Genomic DNA, 13,155 nt, shown 5'->3' with positions numbered 1-13,155 from the left:
ATATCACGACCTCTTGTATACCAGGCGAGGTAGTTAACATCTCGCCACCGTGGTGCCCATGACGTCTGTAAGTCAGAACAATATCTGTAATCTGCGAAATTCTGGAATCGATTGTGTTCCTCTCTCTGCCTTTCAATGCAATTCCAGGCAGCCACTCGTTATACTATGTTGAGCACAGTTTAAGTTGTTGTTGTTCAACGTCCTTAGTTTACTGCTTTATGAGAATGTAAATGCCCAGGACGCAGTGCCGGATTATCCTAGCAGCAAAAGTAGCTACAGATGCTACGGGCCCCGCACTTTCAAGGGCCCCGCGCAAATTGTTTTCAAGATATCAATTCCGATTCAGTGATTATGCACGTGCTCTATTACTATAGTACTATACCGCCTTCAACTTCCATGAACGACTGGGTGTTTAAGGTGAGCGATTTGTCGTATTATCTGTCTGTATAGAAATTGAAAAAAAAAATACAATTACTTTACTATGCAAGTAAAAAATGTATGTGTTTTAATATTTACGTGTTTTTATTTATTTCGGGCCTCTTTATAACATATGTGTACAGGCCCTCACTCGCTTAATCCGGCACTGCGGGACGAATGACGCGACGCGCATGTAAATGAGCGAAATATGAAACCATATCATGAAAACAAGTTTTGCTGGCTGGCTGGTTGGCTGGTTGAAGGGAGGGAGGGTGGGCGAGAGGGCGAGAGGGTCACGTGCAAAGGACGCGCGGGTTGCGAGTGTTAAACAACATAAAGAGTAGCACGGCGTATACAATCACAATGCTGTCCATCGTATACTTGGTCGTAAAAATGCATTGTCACTCCCCTGCTCGCATTGCTTCGTGAAGCCGCGTCGATAACAATGGGCGAAGCTCGTCGCATCTTTGCAAATGCCCTGGGCTGGCGACTTTCCCTGGAGCGCTTGCGAATGAAGCGAGCTCCCTTCATTGTATCCCCACTATTCACGGAGACATTCATTAGACAAATATACTAATACAATTAAACAATGACAAAAATCCCCTGTGTAAGCCTTGAAGAGACTGTTTGGGCAAGTGCAGTTAACGAGCAACTTTGAAGCCCGGCACGGCACACGAGGCGCCTGGGTGGCCAGCACCACGCCCGACTGCCTGTGTCTTCCCAGTGCTGATGTTTACACACCGCGCCAGGTACTCATTTAAGTCTGAGGTCGACCGAGACGAGGCCCAGAATCGTCACTTGGGTGTTGGCCGTGAGCGAGAATCTAACTCGGGTGGGTCGGGATCGCAGCGCGGTGCTCTACACGGCGCGTTAACTGCTGCGCCACCGCTCCCCACAATCAAGCACGCAAATCGGACGCACGCACACCTGCGGCAGATCCACCAGCAGCTTGACGCACTGTAACAACAACAACAAAAACCACGAGCGCGCAATGAGAAGGAGCCGCCACCTGGCGGATGGCAATAACTCACCTGCACAAAAGCGCGCGGTGAATTATGCAAGCGGGACACGTGTTGGCTAATTTGCCACTGAGCGCCCACGCTCACTCCGGGTGTGTCGTTTCACCAGGCAGTAAATTGCGAGCGTGGTTAAGCCAAAGTTTCTCCCGCCATGGTAATTCGATCGGCGCTGGAATCAGTTCATAAACTATTAACAGCATGGAACGCTTGAAAAAAACACATAAATGACGGTGGTGTTTTACCACGGCAATCGTGAGGTCAAACGTGGAGCAATTATCGGTTTAGTTAAGCATTCTCATTTTATGAGGATCGGTAAAAAGTCATGTGTCGTGGATAGATTGGCCCATCACACGAATGTGGAATTGCCATTCGTGGCTGAGAGCCACAATAGTTTGCACACGCATGTTTCGATCGCAACACTCATCTTGAGTAAGGGAACACACGCTGGCCTGTTGAATTCATCTTCTGGATGAGAGTTCGGATTAGGGGGTGCTGATGCCGTAGGCGTTCGGGTTCTATTGCATTGGGGCGGACACGAACCACCCCCGACGATTCGATTAATTGTTGCGAGTTCGAGTAACATTGCTGCTCGATGCAGTCCCTAACTTTTCGGGCAAATTTTTATCGCCTATTATGTATCGTTTCTCGTTTTCTCCGTCTCGTTTTCACGCGCACACTTTTGTACACTTCGTCAGCATACATGCACAAAAATATATCTCGGGATTTTTTGGAGCAATTGCACACGTTGTAAATAATTAATTGATTGAACAAAACTTTCTCACACTCATAGCGTGGACATGTAAAGTCATGTTGTCAATCCACTACTGGAAGAGGGCCTGCCCACGCTTTGCGTGATCGTGGGATTAGTTTGACTATACTTCACCATACTCATTGATTCTTTCGGTAAAGTCACGTAGTTAGAAATACAATTAAACAAATCACGACGTTTCGATCGCAACACAAGCGGTCGTCATCAGGCAAAGGAGTCAGCCTCTAAAGGCAAACTGTTTATAATGGTTTGGGGATGGGCGTGTAGCCTAAGTGCACCAACAACAACAGCAGAAGCATGGGCGGTGCAGAGTGCCAATGCAGCAACAATGCCGATGTAGAAGCAATGCCAATGCAGCAGCAATGCCAAACGTTGGGGATGCGGGGGGAAATTAACTCGGAAAAATAGACTAGTACCTGGCAGATATGATGGAACAACTTTAAACAGTTATTTTATTTCTAACTACGTGACTTTACCGAAAGAACTAAAGAGTATGGATTCCTGCAGTCACGAAAGCTTCAATTCAAGATTATACTTCACCACTCTGGTCAGGTCGATTTGCTGAAGACAGTGATGTGTATATGTGTATATATCGCCGTCTTCAAATCAACTGATAAGCCACTAAATGAGCCTAATGCTGCCAACCTGCGTGGTATGATCATAGTTAATGCATCAGCGGGCTTGATGATTCTGCCGAGTATTGGTATTGATGAATGACTGGGGCGTGAGCATTTAATCATCGTCCCATCAGCGGCACAATCAGTTCATCAGCAATGCGAACAGCCGTTCCCCATTCAGCGTGAATAAAGTCACATGGCCAAGGCAACCTTTTATCTTGGCTGGGTGGAGGCGGTCACTTCACAGTGTTTTAGCCGAGCCCCTTAGGTGTTGTTCCTTTGCTAAGGGATGCGCAGATTTGTGAGCAACTAAGGGGGGGGGAATTTGTCGTGCGAAATACGATGTCTAATGCCAATGCGTTCTTCTGGTAAGTCGGTCCAAAACCATCGTGCGCATCCTAATGCTGAAAGACGCGTTATTAACTGAAACGTGACATTTGGGATATGCGTCTGTTGAATGCCGTGGTAAATAATACATGCGTACCGATGCAAGTCGTCTCCACGTTAATCTGTGCGTTCTAGTTGGTCCACAAGTCGTATGTGCCTTACCAAGCAACGTTTGAAAATAACTTTTTTTTTGTATAGCCGGCAAATTTTTTCGTTATAGTTTCGGCTTTGAGTCTCAAGGAGTATTGGTGGGAGTGACGACCGTGGTGCGATGTCCTTTAGATGCTGCTTGTCTACCACTGCCAACACAATCCCTTGTGCAATGCTGTGTTATTACGCAACATTGAGTTGACGTTTAAAGCGATGGCTTGTGGTGCGTTTGTTTTATGGTTTCATAAGGCATGTGTTGAACTCCGCAATCTACTATCGCGTAAAATCATCGCGCCATCAATTACCGGAATATTTTCCGGGTTCACTGGAAGACTGGTGTGGACATGACTAGGATTAGCCACGGGCATCTGGTGAGCGGTAATACTGCATCTGGTGGCGTGCCGGGTGCCGACCTGTTTTCCTGGTCTTTGATCCGACTAGAAGCGGTAAAACAATCCCTTCGCTCAATCTACTGCTGGAGGAGAGCCTCCCGACGGACACATCGTGGGGCACTTTGACCTCCGATTAGCACAGTTTGACTACGTACGGTGTGAAGAAAGTGGCAAATGCATATAACGTGAGCGTTATTTGTCCATACTTGACCACGCTGGTCACAGTTGCGGGTGTCTGTGAAAGTGGGGAGGGGCACGAGATGGTCTTAGCTCCAGTGCCTCGTGTGTGCGTGTGTAAGACGACAAATTGATATTGTCTCTCGCTATTGTCCTAGTAAATTCGCTAGAATCGCTTATCGATTGCTTGAAAATGAGCTGCCAAAGCCAGTAACCATCTCTAGGTGAGGCATTGTTTGACCGCACACTTTTACGTAGTTGCACTGTGGCCTATCGCCTGTAATAGCGCGATTGCAATTTGTATTCAAAGTTTGTTTACAGCCAATAGCTTAACAATATATCGATGTGTGATGTGGTCTTGCATAAGAGAATTGATTTCATGTAACAACTATAATTGCAGGCATCGAATCCTACGTAGGTGATACCAATATGAACATGCGTTATCTCTTACACTTTTATTGAACGCGAGGCAACTCTTTAGCCAAATGCTCTACATGTGTGCTACGTAACTTTTTGGATTTTGCGACCGGCTGTGAATAACCACAGCCTGACCACTTTGGCTCGTACTTAAGACGTCTATCTTGCTTGCTACTCTCAATTGGCACAATTTTAGAGTGGCCGCTAAAGTTCCAGATTGAGCAGTGTTTTGCTCTGGTGCTGTGATTTCGAGGAAAGATTCACAATCTGGTTGTAAGTTGAAATTCTGGTCGGGGTAAACTCGGTGCATTTTCTCAGTTTTGAAGCCAGACGCAATCGTCCCGTAAACTCTTCCATAAAATGTGAATTTTCCGTGAGGCATAAACATCGATCAACAGAACTGCCCAACGCTTTTATTGCGGACTTTTTGTAGCATAAAGTGCTAAATGAACAGTGGTGCTGCTTAGGACTTTAGTGTCAGAAAATGACACTTAAATGTTACTACTAGTTTACTTTATTTCGGTAAAATCCAAATGTTCCGAAGACTGATCATGCACATAGATTGAACTTTAAATAGAAACGTCAATGTGTGTTGCTTAATACGTTTTAAAATAACCCATGTAGCGAGTCCATCTGTGTGGCCAAATATAGTTGAGGTTTAAGTGTAGAGGTGTGACTGCGTTTGTATAAAAAAACTGCGCAACGCTTGAATCAACCGACTCTTCCTAGTGTACAATAAATACTGTAGCCTGGGTCTACATGCAAGTATTGGTTTTTCTGAATATGCGGATTTTCATCAATTCTTTTTGAATGATTATTAAAATTAGCCTTGCATAACGGAAAAAATAGACTACACTAACCTAATCTTCAATGTCGGCGTGCTCGATGCAATTTTAACTTTAATACTTTCTGAAATGGAAAGCACAGTGATTGTCGCTATCATCCTTGCCTGGTATGCAGGAGGTCGGGGTTCGATCCCGAACCTTGATGCCTGTATATTTGGAGTTTGCATGATCTTTCTCCCTGTGGTCGCATAGGATTTTTTTTCCCTCCGGGTCCTCTGGTTTTCGCCTCCATTTAGAAACGTGCGTTTAGATTATTTTGTTCCAAGTTTCCACAAGCCATTTCGTCGAGCTATTTGTGACCACGTCGCTTCTGCAAAATAAGCTAATAGCTCGGTGAGCTTTACCTGGCAAAATAAACAAGTTTAGGTTTTTGTGTCCATATTTTAAAAGTTACTTGCGGACCTTCCCTATACTATGCACTTCTATTGTGATTTTGCATGGCTTTGTAACATTCTGATCTCTTGCTGGACATCTATGGGGGGGAGGGGAGCGCTTAATAGCTCATCTGATTCCTCCAGTATAAATAAATATTCAGATTTTTGACGGTAAAAGGGTCGCGTGTGTAAATAATTGATGATGAAGGCTGGGGGCACAGCCGGGGGGGGGGGGGCGTGGGATCGGAGAGGGTACGGGCTGGAAAGGAAAACAAGTGGGGACGATTAGAGGCAGCGCAAGGGACCTTAAATTAAACTTTTTTTTTATTTTACCAGGTTAAGGCCCACTGAGATGTAGCTATTTTCTTTCACAAGCGAGCGAACCTGGCTGTCGCAAATTATGACATCAACGGGAGTGGCTATGGTCGACATGTATAGCAGCCAAATATGGAGGACCTGAAGAACTCCCGTGATTTACGGGGAGAGACGTGCAAACTCCAACTATACAGCAGGTGTCAGGGTCGGGATCGAACACAGGACCTCATGTATACCAGGCGAGGTAGTCGACATCTCGCCACCGTGGCACCCCATGATTGGTGGAGAGGAGGGGATTGACATGAACCTTCCAGAAGGTTCAGGAGAAAGGTTGTATATCCAGTGACTTCTACTTATGAACGAATTTGGTTCTAGAGGTTTATTTGTAAATCTATTTGTTCCCAAGTTCAACTTTACTCGTCCATTCCAAACGTCGTATGGCGTGGATACTAAACACGGGGAATGACTTCAAAAGTTGTAAAAATCTCCTGTAGATGCCACCACCGCCATCTATTGCACGGTGATTGAACTCGGTCTGAAGAGGCAACTAGACATCCGGACAGGTTTGTTCGGATCTCTGAAAGTTCGTTAGTCGGATGTTTGTAAGCAGAAGAGTCCCTGTAAAGGCAGTGTGTGTTGTGCGAGCTTGGGGGCTCTGGATAGGCGGCTTTCTACAAGTGGAGAGAGGGTTGGACAGGCCCCTGACCTGAAGTCTGCCTCAGTGTAGACTTCCGTCACCTTGTCTCAAGGGTGCGCGCTGCGTAGGACAACCGTTTGAAATTAGCTCTAAAATGTGCTCTGAGTGTGCAGTACGCATTTCACGTGGTGTATTTGAGTATTTCAAGCGTGGTTTAAGTTAATGTGTACGATGCGTCCATATGTTAACCGCATGTCCTGCTGTATTGGACACTACCCGAAGCTTCTCTCCGTTTCAGGCTGATGCCGCTGCTGCTGCTGCTGACAACTCGGTCCGCATTTGCTGAAGGGAATTCTTCTGGTAAAGTAACAGCTTGTTTATCAGAGAAAATGATGCATAGTGTCGCCTGGCTTGCAGTTCAATTCATCTAGCCTAATTCTCTCCCGTCACTCCAGCAAATGGTGGCCGTGATTCAACTCTCGCCGTGAGCCTTGGTTTTATTGGAGGTTGCTCTGCTTTCCTTGACCTCTACAACTCTCCACGAGTCCCTCTGAACGGGTTTCCTGCCTCCGCCGATTTAAGTCCACCCTTGATGAAGACTTTTCTTAACACAACTCGACTCGTGGTTTAAATTCGTGCTAGTTTGCGTTGCTTGTTATCTTTTCCAGCTGCACACTCGCGCAGTTCGTCTGGTTTTAAATATCAGCGTGGGAAGTCAAACAGCGTCACACTCATGGGGGGGGGGGATGAATATTATTACAATCATCGGGGATGTTCCACTTCAGGCCTTGGGTTCGGGAGATGAACGTCTCTTAATGCTTTATTTGAAGATGCTGACATTTGCATGGCGTGGTTTCCACCGCATGTAGTCGGCTACCTTCCTCGTAACCGCACAGTTATGACAAATACTTCGTGACATGGAGTAACTCGCCGATGTTGATTATTATCCAATTCAAACCGGGAAATTCAAGAGCATTCTGCACGTGAAATGTGACCCTCGCCATGATTAAGCACGTGCCAATGTTATGAGCGCATGGGGGACAAAGGGACAATTTATCAAAAGCGGTTAATCATGACACCTACCGACTATATAATGTTAGTTTCTACCAAATTCAGAGATTGCGTACTCACCCATGATGTAAACCTTGAAACGGTGTCCCGTGTCCAGTTGGACATCTGTGAAAGAGCTTTAGAGCACATTGGATGCACTTGGAATAAATACATATTTTGGTTTCTGAAGTTAATAGCCCTCCCATCCTATATTTGATTGTTTTGACTAACTGAAAGACCGTTTGGAGTGCAATTGTTGCCAATCTGTTTCCACCTCTGAGTTTTGCTGCCCCTGTTCATATATATTTTCGCGCATGCCGTGGCACTATGCCTGTACAGTGACATGCACTGCATGCTTTAGCAATTTGTGGGGTTTTTTTATGCTGACGTGGGACTGAATTTATTTCGACCTCTTTAGCTCTTTACGTTTGTCTGGAAGGCACTCGCCTGTCGTACATCGTTGACCAACATCGGCCCTTGAAAAACAATGCTTGTCCTTCTCAATGACTTCTTACCCTGGTGAAAGTCTCGGTGGGAATGAACGCGCATCTGGTGTCACTTGAGGACCCGCTGCACAACACTCGCGAGGATGCTTTGTCGGTGATTGTGCGAGCGGTGCCGTGTGCCCGCAGGAATCGTTGATTCTGCCTGTGATGGAAGCTTCGTAGAAACATCCGTCAATGCCTCCTTCGTCAACGGCCGTTCCTGGAATGTCTCTGTGGAAGGTAATATTCGGGTTGGGGTGCAGTTTAACAACGGCGATGGTGTTTCGGAGGGGAAGACGCACCAGGAAACAAAACCAAGCGCTCTCCTCTTGCATTATTCTTGAGCTGTGTGCCAGGTTGTGTTGGTGTTGAGGTGTCGCAGTGGCGTTGTTGACTCCCTCGACTGGTATGCAGGAGGGCTTGGGTTCGATCCCGACCCTGATTCTGCCTGTACTTGGCGTTCTCCCTGTGGCCGGGTGACTTCTCCGGTCTCTCGGTTTTTCCCTCTATTTAAGAATATCTACATGCGTTTTAGATTATTTGGCAGCTGTACATTTCCACGTAATACGCCACTTTGTTAAGCTATCGCTGGTGACCAGGTCAAGCTACGTAACTCGGTGGTCCTCACATGGTAAAACTGTTTTAATAATAATTCTAAAGCACGAGCAGTTTATAATCCTACTTGCTTCGCTACCTTGTTTAGCTGTTTCTCAGCCCAGCAGGTTCGGTTCTCAAGCACATCTGCTTGGTCCTCCAACCCCACTTAGAATGCTGGGTTGCAGGCGTGCTTTGACCTCATGCGATCATTGGCTCATTGATGTAACCAAGCTGCTACTGCTGTCGGCGTTGGTCCCATACGGTTATGATGATGCTACCGATTGTTGTCCCCCCCCCCTTCCCGCCCCCTGCCAGATCGGTCACAAGGCCTGCACCTCCTGACGCCGCGTTTTGCCACACAGTGCGGCTACACATTCCACACGAGCTACACCGGCACGCTGATATTGCGGGCCACCTTGACGAGCTGCCACGTGTACCAGCAGGTGCTCTGTTCGCCCACCCCCCCCCCCCGCACTCTCCATTCATTGTCTGGAAATGCATACACGTGGTGCCAGGGTCCAGAGGGTGGTGATGGTGAATGGATGCACCAAGCTGATCACCGGGGGGGGGGGGGGTGTAAAGAAAATCTGGTACCAGATGGTGAGCTACTGAGAGCAGATGTGGGAGATCTAAAAGGCAGTGACGCCAATGCCCATGATGACATGTTGACCTTGAAGCAATATTACAAACTTTACCCATCAACCATGTATCGTGATGTCTTTGTAAGGTTACATGCTCTGTTTATGGTGTGCTTTCTTCTCATTGTACCAATCGGTCATGTAGGGAATCTAAATAAGCATTCTTAGATAGTGTTGTCATTGAGAGTTAAATATTTCTATTCAGAATATTGGATACTATCGATACATTTATCTGTTGTACTAAAAGCCCAGCTACCTGGGGTTCAACTTCTAAACAAGCATGACATCACTTTGTTTTTGCTTGTCCTGTAATTTCCTGGGTTGAATTTGGCTAGAAATTTGTTGTAAAATAAGACTAGCATAAGAAAGTTGGAGATATGGTTCCGGTCACATACTATTGGGTGTTTTCGAAAAGCACTTGCCCCAAGTGTGTAGTGGGTGTGTACATATAGCCGGACATATATACGAAACGTTTTCCACATTGGAGCGTTGCCATGTAAGCTAATAGTGTGGTATTCGCTTGAATCTACACTTGACATTTAGCAATGGTGTACCTGTGACTCATTCTGAGCAATGGTGCAGTGTTCCTCTATATTGGAGGTCTGGAAATAAAATACTGAAGTTGAATGGTGATTGATGTGAATGGACTTGGCAGTACACCATTGCAGCATAACACACCGGTCCTCATAAAAGTCTAAAATCTAAATTTGAACCGAAATTCATCTTCTGACTGCTTCAGAGAACTGATTTTGATGCACTACCCACTACATTTTCTGACCGGGGCTGTGAATCGAAGGAAAATAAATCATTGATGGGAAAAAATAAGTTTTTTTATTTATTCCGTTTGCCACCGGTATAAAGCCAATATGTTCATTGAACTATTTGGCGAAACTGACGCTTTGAAATATCCTGGCTATTGTCTATCGACTTAGCAACCCTATTGTGGAGAGTCCTTAATCCAGCAGTGGGATGATAAAGGTTCTGTACATTACAAATATGACTTAAAAAAAGAGTTGACCGTTAATATTAAATAAAAAAACACCTACTATTTATTATGTAACAAGCGACTCGTTCCAATGAACAAACAAACGACGGTTTCCTGGCCAAATGCGTGCTCAACCATCGCGTGCATTGTCTATGGGCAAATCGGCCGGTGAACTGGCGGCTTGAGTAGCCGACCAATCGAATAATCCAAAATGTTTTTGATTGGTGCACGTGATTTGGCAGATGCCCCCTCCTGCGGAGCAGCGTTTCAGTGTGCCCCCCCCCCCCACTTCTCGATGTCATGCAGGGCTCTGACCAAGTGCTGAAAACGGTATGGATTTTTTATCCCAAGAATCCGCTTGAAAACGTCTCTATTATTCCGTACACGACCAGATGCAGGACCAACTACGTCTGGGCTCAGCGTGAAATCCTGTGCGCAGAAAACTTCCGGGAGGTGTGGCCCCACCTTATTGTTTGCTGTATAGAATCGCTGTACATGCAGTAACCCAACCACTCATATCCACTCTGACCAACTCCCCCCACACCCATTGGACTTGATTTTAAGGTGCAACTACCTTCTAAAGATTTTCATAAGTCTAACTTGTTAAAAAAAAGTTGACTTTTTTATCTCACGTTCATTTACATGGCACCATTGGACAAACGTTGACCCAACGTGTGTCCCATGTTTACTGGGTGTCTGCCTTGACCAGTTAATCGCCCCCCACCCATTAATGTGACAATGTCGCGTGCCAGGTCTGCCCTGGCTACAGAAAGCAAGTGACTGACTGTCGGAGGCAGGCTTGGCGCTACAATCACTCGTCCAATCAACCCTTAATGTGGGCTGCACAAGAGATCCGTAGCACAATCTTTTATATGCTCCTGTCCGTTGACAAGCCACTAATTGCAAATTACTGCCGACTTGATAATTAACTGGTGGACGATTTATGCTTATTTTTTTCAAATAAAACTTCTGGTGCAAACCAGTAATGTACACTACTTTATTCTTAACTTCTAAGCGTTTTCCCATTATTTTTAAAGCAGTTTTGGACTTTTTGTGCCGGGTGTACCAAAGCTGCCTTGGCCTCTGTTCCCGGCAAGTTGGATGTGACCTTTGTGCTGGTACTGTCTAGTACAAGAATGCTGTGACTCTTGATCTTGCTTTCATTCGTAAATGTAATGTTGCTCTTTTTAGGTGTCGATCAGTAGGAGCTCTCCAAACATCCCAGACGTTGAAGTACAGCAAGATGATTTTGATATTAATATGGTGAGTGAATTTTAATGACTGGTAGTAGCGGATGGATCTACTGCGCAGCGGACATCGGATGTTGGTCCAAAGTTGTGTGTACTGGGTACTTTCCGTATGGCGTGACGGATAGCAACTTGTAACGTCTGTCCAGATTATTTTGAATTGTGTATTGTATAATTTCGTATCGACCTATACAATATAGAACTCTTATAAAAGTATCCTTGCCTGTAAGATGGGCAGTTTACTAGCATTTCAAGCAAACGGTACTGCTGGTGAGATTCTGTATGTCGAAACTGGTCCAGAATGTGCATCTCTTCACTCAATGCTCTGAAATTAAGCACTCTAAGAGGGCTTGTACAGCTAAATGGTGTGTAATAAAATACGTTTTGTGTGTAGAAGTAATATATGCAATAGGTGTTTACTTTATTCTGTACATAGTACTTGGCCAGGGAAATTCCTTCAGTTGATTTTAGTGGTAGAAAACTGAAATGCATTCGTTGACTTTTCGGCGCTTGGTGTTTTTTTTTTTACTGTGGATGCACAATGCCGCTAGTTCCAGATTCACATGGTCGAGCTCTTTTGAATGTCCCCTCGTAAAGGTAGTGATCAAGTATGTAATGCCACGAGATTCAATGTGGGCCATTGTTTTCACATTAATATCAGCTTGTTAACCCGTTGCACAAGATAATTGATGCCATGGTGGAGAATATAATTACCCAAAAAATAAGCAGACCATATCTCTCGCTGTTCCTCCATTAAAATAATACGCTTACAACATGTCTTAAAGAAAGGGGTCCTTTGTTCTTTCGGTAAAGTCACGTAGAAGGGAAGTAATAAAATAATAAAAATAAAACCTAATAAAATAATTCTCACGACGTTTCGGCCACAACGCGTCTGAATTTCAGACGCTGTCTCCCCGACAGACCTGGTCTTCACCGGAGGACGGCTGCTTGCGTTGTGGCCGAAACGTCGTGAGAATTATTTTATGTTTTATTTTTATTATTTTATTACTTCCCTTCTACGTGACTTTACCGAAAGAACCAAGAAGATGAATCCCTGCAGTCATGAAAGCTTTAAATCGAAATTTAAAGGGTCCTTGCCTATAATCTCGGCAGTTTCACCAACATTAGTTCAAGAAAGGCTGACGGCTGATGTGAGACTTTGTGAAAGGGGTCCAGAGTTTGCGTGTGTTCAACCCACGCTGCTCTCCCAAAAGGCTTTGTCGTTGATGGAATGGGTAAAGTGTACGTTTATTTTTTTAGACCGATGTACGAAGGAGAGCCTTGCCTTATTAACCTCTGAGCATTAACACGACATTGGAGAATCTTCGTAGTGCCTTTTTTACAGTTGTGATGTAACTTAAATGTACTCTGTCAGAGTTATACTGGCCAACTGGTTCTTAACGTGCGACATTTGCAACTCAAGGTGGTGATGCTAAGTAATGGAATGTGATTACATCATTTGGTGTTCCGTAATATAATGTATATGCAGACAATTGCAGGTTTGTAAAAATGTGAGTATTTCAGAGTCTTGGCAAATAAGATTGAATTGCCAACTGGGAGGAAGTTGCATTTGTGTCCTAAGATTGTTCCTGATCATGTAGAGTTATACTGCTGGTCCTGGGGGACTGCCCATCACT

The 13,155-nt window shown here is 45.1% G+C and overlaps 1 long non-coding RNA gene across 1 annotated transcript; it reads left to right on the top strand.

Annotated features, from left to right (window-relative positions):
- Positions 1 to 8,159: 8,159 nt before the first annotated feature.
- On the top strand, positions 8,160 to 10,718 carry LOC133349296 (uncharacterized). Its single transcript, XR_009755930.1, has 3 exons — positions 8,160 to 8,291; positions 8,964 to 9,091; positions 10,578 to 10,718. It is a non-coding gene; the product is annotated as an uncharacterized LOC133349296 (long non-coding RNA).
- Positions 10,719 to 13,155: the final 2,437 nt, after the last annotated feature.

This window comes from Lethenteron reissneri, chromosome 29 (genome assembly GCF_015708825.2).
Source record: "Lethenteron reissneri isolate LAM-NWPU_2019-01 chromosome 29, ASM1570882v1, whole genome shotgun sequence".
NCBI lineage: Eukaryota > Metazoa > Chordata > Hyperoartia > Petromyzontiformes > Petromyzontidae > Lethenteron > Lethenteron reissneri.
The sequence above is the reverse complement of the archived record's forward strand: the minus strand, read 5'-3'. Positions and strand labels throughout refer to the sequence as shown.